The sequence below is a fragment of the Fopius arisanus genome, unplaced genomic scaffold (assembly GCF_000806365.1).
Source record: "Fopius arisanus strain USDA-PBARC FA_bdor unplaced genomic scaffold, ASM80636v1 scaffold00035, whole genome shotgun sequence".
Taxonomy (NCBI): domain Eukaryota; kingdom Metazoa; phylum Arthropoda; class Insecta; order Hymenoptera; family Braconidae; genus Fopius; species Fopius arisanus.
This window is the reverse complement of record NW_011887774.1, coordinates 1,082,603-1,089,437: the sequence shown is the minus strand read 5'-3', so window position 1 is coordinate 1,089,437 and position 6,835 is coordinate 1,082,603. Positions and strand designations below refer to the sequence as shown.

General features: G+C 37.2%; 1 long non-coding RNA gene across 1 annotated transcript; it reads right to left on the bottom strand.

The window, feature by feature from the left end:
- Positions 1–500: 500 nt before the first annotated feature.
- LOC105266037 (uncharacterized) lies at positions 501–5,605 on the bottom strand. The gene is made up of 3 exons (XR_892128.1): positions 5,451–5,605; positions 4,086–4,367; positions 501–923 (listed from the first exon to the last, which is right to left on the bottom strand). It is a non-coding gene; the product is annotated as an uncharacterized lncRNA (long non-coding RNA).
- Between the last annotated feature and the right edge of the window lie 1,230 nt (positions 5,606–6,835).

The window sequence follows — 6,835 nt, the reverse complement described above, 5'->3', positions numbered from 1 at the left end:
CCCCGATAAGGCATAAGGATAAGGGAATGCCAAAGGGATGAGTTTGTCGGTTCTCTCGGTGGACTGAATATATTTCTTTCTCTCCCACTTCCGGTCAACCAAACGAGCGCCATTGAAATTCTAATGCGACAGGTTATAATCGATGACCATTTCTCTTCTCTATTCGTATGCTAAAAAATAACGCAATAAATCTGAAAATAAATGTTTTCAAAAAATGCAATGAATTCTTATATCCCATGGAAAACTATTCTCTCTTTTATATTAATATTATTAATAATAAAAATCAGATCTAGGTAATTTTATCCCGGGAAATTCATCCCAAATAGATTAATCCCAAATAAATTTGTAATAAGTAACACATTTTAGAAAAATAATCCGGAACGAAAAAAATTAAGTGAATCTCAGATAATAATTTATTGAACTAGCGAAATGAAAATCGTGCAGGATATAAATATGTATCGTAACACAAGTAGAAAAAGGACAGATCTGTAACAGTTGAATTTAAAAAAATTAACATTTACAAATTTTAATTCATGTTTCAATCCATAATAACATAATGGTCATACGAAAATTTGGACCAAACCATTATTATTATTATTATTTTATTTTTTCTAACATTGCACGATTTTTATCAGACTTTCCCTTGCTAGCCTGAAATATTTTCAAATTAATGCCTGTATATTCCTCCCTAATTTTAAAGCACTAACAAATCTCAAGTACTTAAATTTCGTAGTTTATACTTTAACTGGTAATTTAACATACATAATTTTCATTTCTCAAGTTGTAACTATTTCCTGGAAATCTCACATCTATTTGCGGTATTTCCATTTTATTGCGCTACTTTCCCGTACTCACGACATCCATTTCACCATGACGAAACCGAGAAAGTCAATATTTTGAAGTTTCTATTGAATTCCTTTCCGCTGAAACAAAGAAATTCATTTTCAATCAGTCCCAATGGGCAAAGACGAGTGTCATTTATCCAACGCAATAAACAGAGAATTGCTATGAAGCACGCTGGCATCAAGTCACACCTCTGCTATCACCGAGAAAAAGGAGTATGTGGATGTACATCGTAACTCGGTCTCTCTCTCTCGGATGATTGCAAGGGATAAAAGTCGCAGGGTGTGACTGATAGTTCTTGGGCAATAGGAGCAACTGAGAAAGGAAAACAGTGTGGAGAAAGCGGAATGAAAGGGACTCGCTGTATTGAGGGGTGATATGAAGGCGAAGAGACAACAGAACCGGAGAAAATACGAGAGGGGCTGAATTTGGTGAAGAAAGTGAGGTTGGTATCCTTAAATTTGTCTCAGCACAATCTCCTTTGTATCGAATGGTCCACAGACAACGTCACGACATCGTTACATTCCTTTCGATTTCATTTCGTCGAACATCTGATACTTCGGTCTAAATGCCAAGATGATACCGTTGACATGAGTATGCAGAGGAAAATGCTTCGGTTTTCGGGCTCCTCCAATTTTCTCTATTACCTATTTCCGGAGAAAATCCTTGATCAAGAATTTCATCTGTTTACGGAATGATCGTACGGTTTCCGAGGAGAACGGCGAATTGGTCCAGCGAGGATTATTACTCAAGGGGATGATCATAGGGTCGAGTACTTCCAGCAATATTAATTCCCAAGTTATCGTATATGTAGTTTATTAATTAATTAGGGACTGCTGAGTGTTTGAGGCGGATATTTCGGGAATTATTGCATAATTGGAGCCGCTTTACGGCTGGTTGAGTATTTTATTTCAAATTACATTATACATAAGGGGTTTATGATTTATTCCAGTGAAAAAATTTAGGAGAACTACTTTATTCGTTTCAGAATTTCGAATATCAATCCGTTTATTGGGAAAAGGATTCCAACTGGCCGCACACCGATTTATATCTTATTTTTCCCTGTGTATGCAACATAAAGTTTTTCATAAGAGTTTCTTAGAATCATAAAATATTTTTGGGAGGTTATTTGTTTACTATATCTCGTTTATTGTAAGCGAATTCTGTCTCTGTATATTGATCCGAAATTCTGTTATCAATGAGAATTACTTATGATTCCGCATGGAAGCATTCCAATAATCGTTCGTCATGATCGAGTTTCAAGATGGGGACAATTATGTTATTAGTTTTTTGATAATTTGCAACAGTATTGATGTCGGTATGCTGGGTGCGATTGGTTCAATATTTTCCCAAGGTTGCCTCAATATTGGTAAGACTAAGAGTAATTCACAAATAAACTTGAATAACTCGAACAATATTCATTCTAATAATCCGAAAAAGATAGGATTCTACTGAGTAAAGAAAGTATTTCCTTCTCACTTTATTTCCTTTTAAAATTCCTTTTTTAATATTACATGAAATGCATAACCATCGGGAAATATATTGCTGATTTATTATCACATGATCGAATCATAAGAAATCATAAGCAATACGCCACCGATTATTTATAATAAAATCGCGAAATTAACTGCGTTGTATTTTTCTTTCATCATTTGATTAAAAAAGTAAAATGGTTTTTCATCTATCAATGAACACTAATCAATTGAAAAATATTCACAGAAAATCCGATAAAATCTTTTGTATGACTGTCGATCCCCACGTCACTTATTCACCCAACATTTAATAATAATAAAGTGTTGGTTTTCCGTGTGGATGGACAATCAATGGGTCATCGAATCATGGTTGAATGTGATGGATAGCTCAAAAGCCCGGATCCTCCCACAAAACGTCAATTTACCAAAGATATAATTCACTTTTATCCCAGGTGTATGTGGCTGGGAAAAGCCCCATTTGAAACAGTACGACGGTATTAATTAATTTTGAGCGATGCTTAATCGCATATTTCCCACATCGACGGAGCCACGAGAGTATTTCGGCGGGTGAATGGATTCTGTATTATATAGAAACGACTGGACTCCCAGTAATGAGTGTGTGTGACTCGTGGCGCGTGTTACTCTGTAATTAGTGTGTACGAGATAATATGCTAATGCTTTTTAATTAGACCGTGTGTGTTTGTGTGTGAATCCAACTGAGGACGAGTTCTCGGGGATTAATATCAGATCATATCGGATATATACTAGAGGAAAAATTATCTACGTTTATACAATTTCATTTGAAGTAATATTATATTTAAATAAATCATTTCATCTACTGTGAATATAGACGGAAGTTTTAAACATTTATTCATTGAAATCTGAGGGCTAGAAATGAAAGTTATTAAAATTAAACATTGTGACAATTTTGTTAATTACTGTCTCGATTTCGCAATTCATTGAATATTTAAATGAATTTATTTTCGGCGTCGGCTCTTGTTATAGGTTTTTACTTCTTCACGTGAATGCGGAAAAATTGATACGGTTACCGCAGCTAAACGACTTTGTCTAAATTAAAATAATAATGATAACTAGTGGGGCGATATCGAATCATTATCGAACGGAAGATGTGTGACCCATCGAAACCGTGTAAAATCACATCATTATAAGAATAGAGGGCGTAGCAATCTGAGCTACCTCAGCCCCCTTGACAATGGGAGGGGCATTAAGCCGACAATGAAAACTAACAGAAATAAGGAAGGACCGCCCCACTCCTATACCTGAAGATTTGGACACCGATGCTACGGTCCTAGAGGCAGAATCACAGAATAATGGAGACGAAAGTCGACCCCCACAATGCAATGATTCACTCATTGTTTTTATAAATTGTGGAACGAATATAGAATTTGAAAACGTCATGTCATGTGGGATTTCAGAGATTATTTTTTGATTTATTAAACTGATTTTTCGGGCCACAATTAAGGGTTTCAGATTTTACCAGGAATTCGAAAAAAGAAAATAGTATATTATGCAACACGTGCGTAATATATTTTTTGACTCGTGGGGGGTTTGTAACACGAGCCGAAGGCGAGTTTTACAATCCCACGAGTCGAAAAATATATTACGCACGCGTTTCATACAAAATTTTATGTCATCGCGCCCGGAATCCGCGATTTAACCGAGCGAAGCGAGGTTAGAATCGCGCGATTACGGGCACCGATGGCATAAAAACAAGTATAAAGAGGAAAAAAATGCAAATGTTCGACTTACAGTGGTGATTTTAAATGGTACGCGAGAATCACTCAGTGTGTAGTTCTTGGCGAGGCAGTGCCGGTGATGATTGTTGAGAGAATTCGGCAGGTGGTTGGTCTATAATAAGTAGGCTGAGCCGAGGCGTAGAGGTCTCGACCGGTTGGGCGTATCTTCTCAGATAATTTGGGCGTACGTTGACGGGTTATGAGGCGGAGTTTGGCTGTTTTGTTGCTAACTGAGCTTAATATTGCCCAAATTTGGAAATTTCACCCAGGAAGTAGGTCGGTTGCACCCTGTTGCCTAGAAATACGTTGGAGAAACTTCATGTCGATACTGACTTGGAGATATCTAGAGATTAGCAATGGCTCTTGGTGAATATTAGTGAAAACTGAGAGTGAGACTGAGACTAAAGGGGTTAAAACCAAGATTGACACGATGATCATCGATGGCTGTGGCTGTTATGGACTAGACCTAAGGCTTGAAATTGAGAAATGAAAAATTTTCAAAAAAGTATCAGAGGAGCATAAAAATGGAGGAGGTATTCACTGAAATTTGAAAATTCGAAATTTTTGAAAAAGTATCAGGGGCGCATGAAAATCGAGGAGGTATTCACTGAAATTGAAAAGTTAGAATTTTTCAAAAAAGTATCAGGGGAGCATGAAAATCGAGGCGGTATTCACTGAAATTTTCTAAATCGAAATTTTTGAAAAAGTATCAGGAGAGCATGACAATTGAGGAAGTATTCACTGAAATGTGAAAATTCGAAATTTTTGAAAAAGTATCAGAGGAACATGGAAATCGAGGAGGCATTCACTGAAATTGAAAAATTTAAAATTTTCAAAAAAGTATCAGGGGAGCATGAAAATCGAGGAGGCATTCACTGAAATTGAAAAATTTAAAATTTTCAAAAAAGTATCAGGGGAGCATGAAAATCGAGGAGGTATTCACTGAAATTTGAAATTTCGAAATTTTTCGAAAAGTATCAGAGGAGCATGAAAATCGAGGGGGTATTCACTGAAATTGAAAAATTCGAAATTTTCAAAAAAGTATTAGGGGAGCATGAAAATCGAGGACGTATTCACTGAAATTTGAAAATTCGCAATTTTCCAAAAAGTATTAGGGGAGCATGAAAATCGAGGACGTATTCACTGAAATTTGAAAATTCGAAATTTTTGAAAAAGTATCACGAGAGCATGAAAATCGAAGAGGTATTCACTGAAATTTGAAAATTCGAAATTTTTATAAAAGTATCAGGGGAGCATGAAAATCGAGGACGTATTCACTGAAATTTTAAATTTTTCGGAAAGTATCAGGGGAACATGAAAATCGAGGAGGTATTCACTGAAATTGAAAAATTTTAAATTTTCAGAAAATAAAATTTACCCAGTCCATTGGTCCCTCTGAGAGCGGGACTGCTATACTGAATATTATAGTGAATATTGTCAGAGGAGTAACCTCGGCCGTAACCCCCACTCTCCGAAATCCCCACTTGTGGCCGTGTTCCCCACCAGTCGAACCGAACAAAACCGAAGTTACTCCTTTGGTAATATTCAGTATAATATTCAGTATACCAAAGAAGTAGCTTCGGTTTTGTTCGGCGCGACTGGTGGGGAACACGGCCACAAGTGGGGACTTCGGAGAGTGGGGGTTACGGCCGAGGTTACTCTGACAATATTCACTATACTGAGGCAGTTACCGAGTCGGCTGACGGGCAGACACCCCACCATTGGGTGCGGCCCCCTCTTTCTCTTGGGGTGCAGTACTACGATGCCGCTGGGGTCATTCCAACCCCCAGAACTGAGCCTCTCCTTTAGTCAATCCTCTTTGGTGTCAATCGTGCCTCTTTTAGAATGGGAAGTGGGGGTCAATTTTGTCGGCACATACTTAGCACCAGCGAAGACAGCATTATGGAGACTTTCCTAGAACAATATCTCGTCCTTCCTTACGACGCCCGGCAGTCAGCATCCGGAGGGATCCCTCTATTTATTATTTCCTCCAGAGAAATCGGTGGCCTATTTATTCGTCATGAAATACGCGATCCGCGACACCGAAATGGCACCCAGAAAAATGCTCCTCGCCACAAAAAATGTTAGAAGGGACACGTGAGAACCTGTCGGGATGGATACAATTTAAAAACATTAAAAATTGGCAGTACAGAATTAATATGCAATGCAGAAAAGATAATATTCAGAAATTTCTACCATAAAAGCGAAACAATAATTACTCAAAGCTGAGGTGAAATTACAATTTTTTTGTATAATATTCATCTAACATCGTGTAATTTTTACTCAAAGTAAATTTTAGTAGAAAATTCCTCGCCAGAGTTGTCAAATTCCAGAAAATTCTTAATTGCACAGCCTTAGGGAGGGAATTAAAAGTGCCTATGATTCTCTATAGAACGTAATATGATCCCCATGATTTATCGCCAGTTTGACCCGAGTGATGTCAACCAACTACCAACGAAAGCCGCCATCTGTTCACAGGTATCGAGACGAATCTGTTCATACGTATATCGTTTAACCCGATGTAATGTCGAGGGCAAGTATATGTAAAGTTGGCGTGACCGTCGTCAAAGGCCATTGAGGATCGGAAGAAAGAATGAAAAATTTTGCCGATAAAACGTCCAAACCATTTCCGCATATGAGATTCCTGAGGAATGATAATCTTTACGTACGTGTGACTCTTTATCGAAATGAGGGAAAATATGATAATGATAATTAAAAAATGTATAAAAAGTGTAATAAACCAGAGCTTTTTAAATAGGTTCA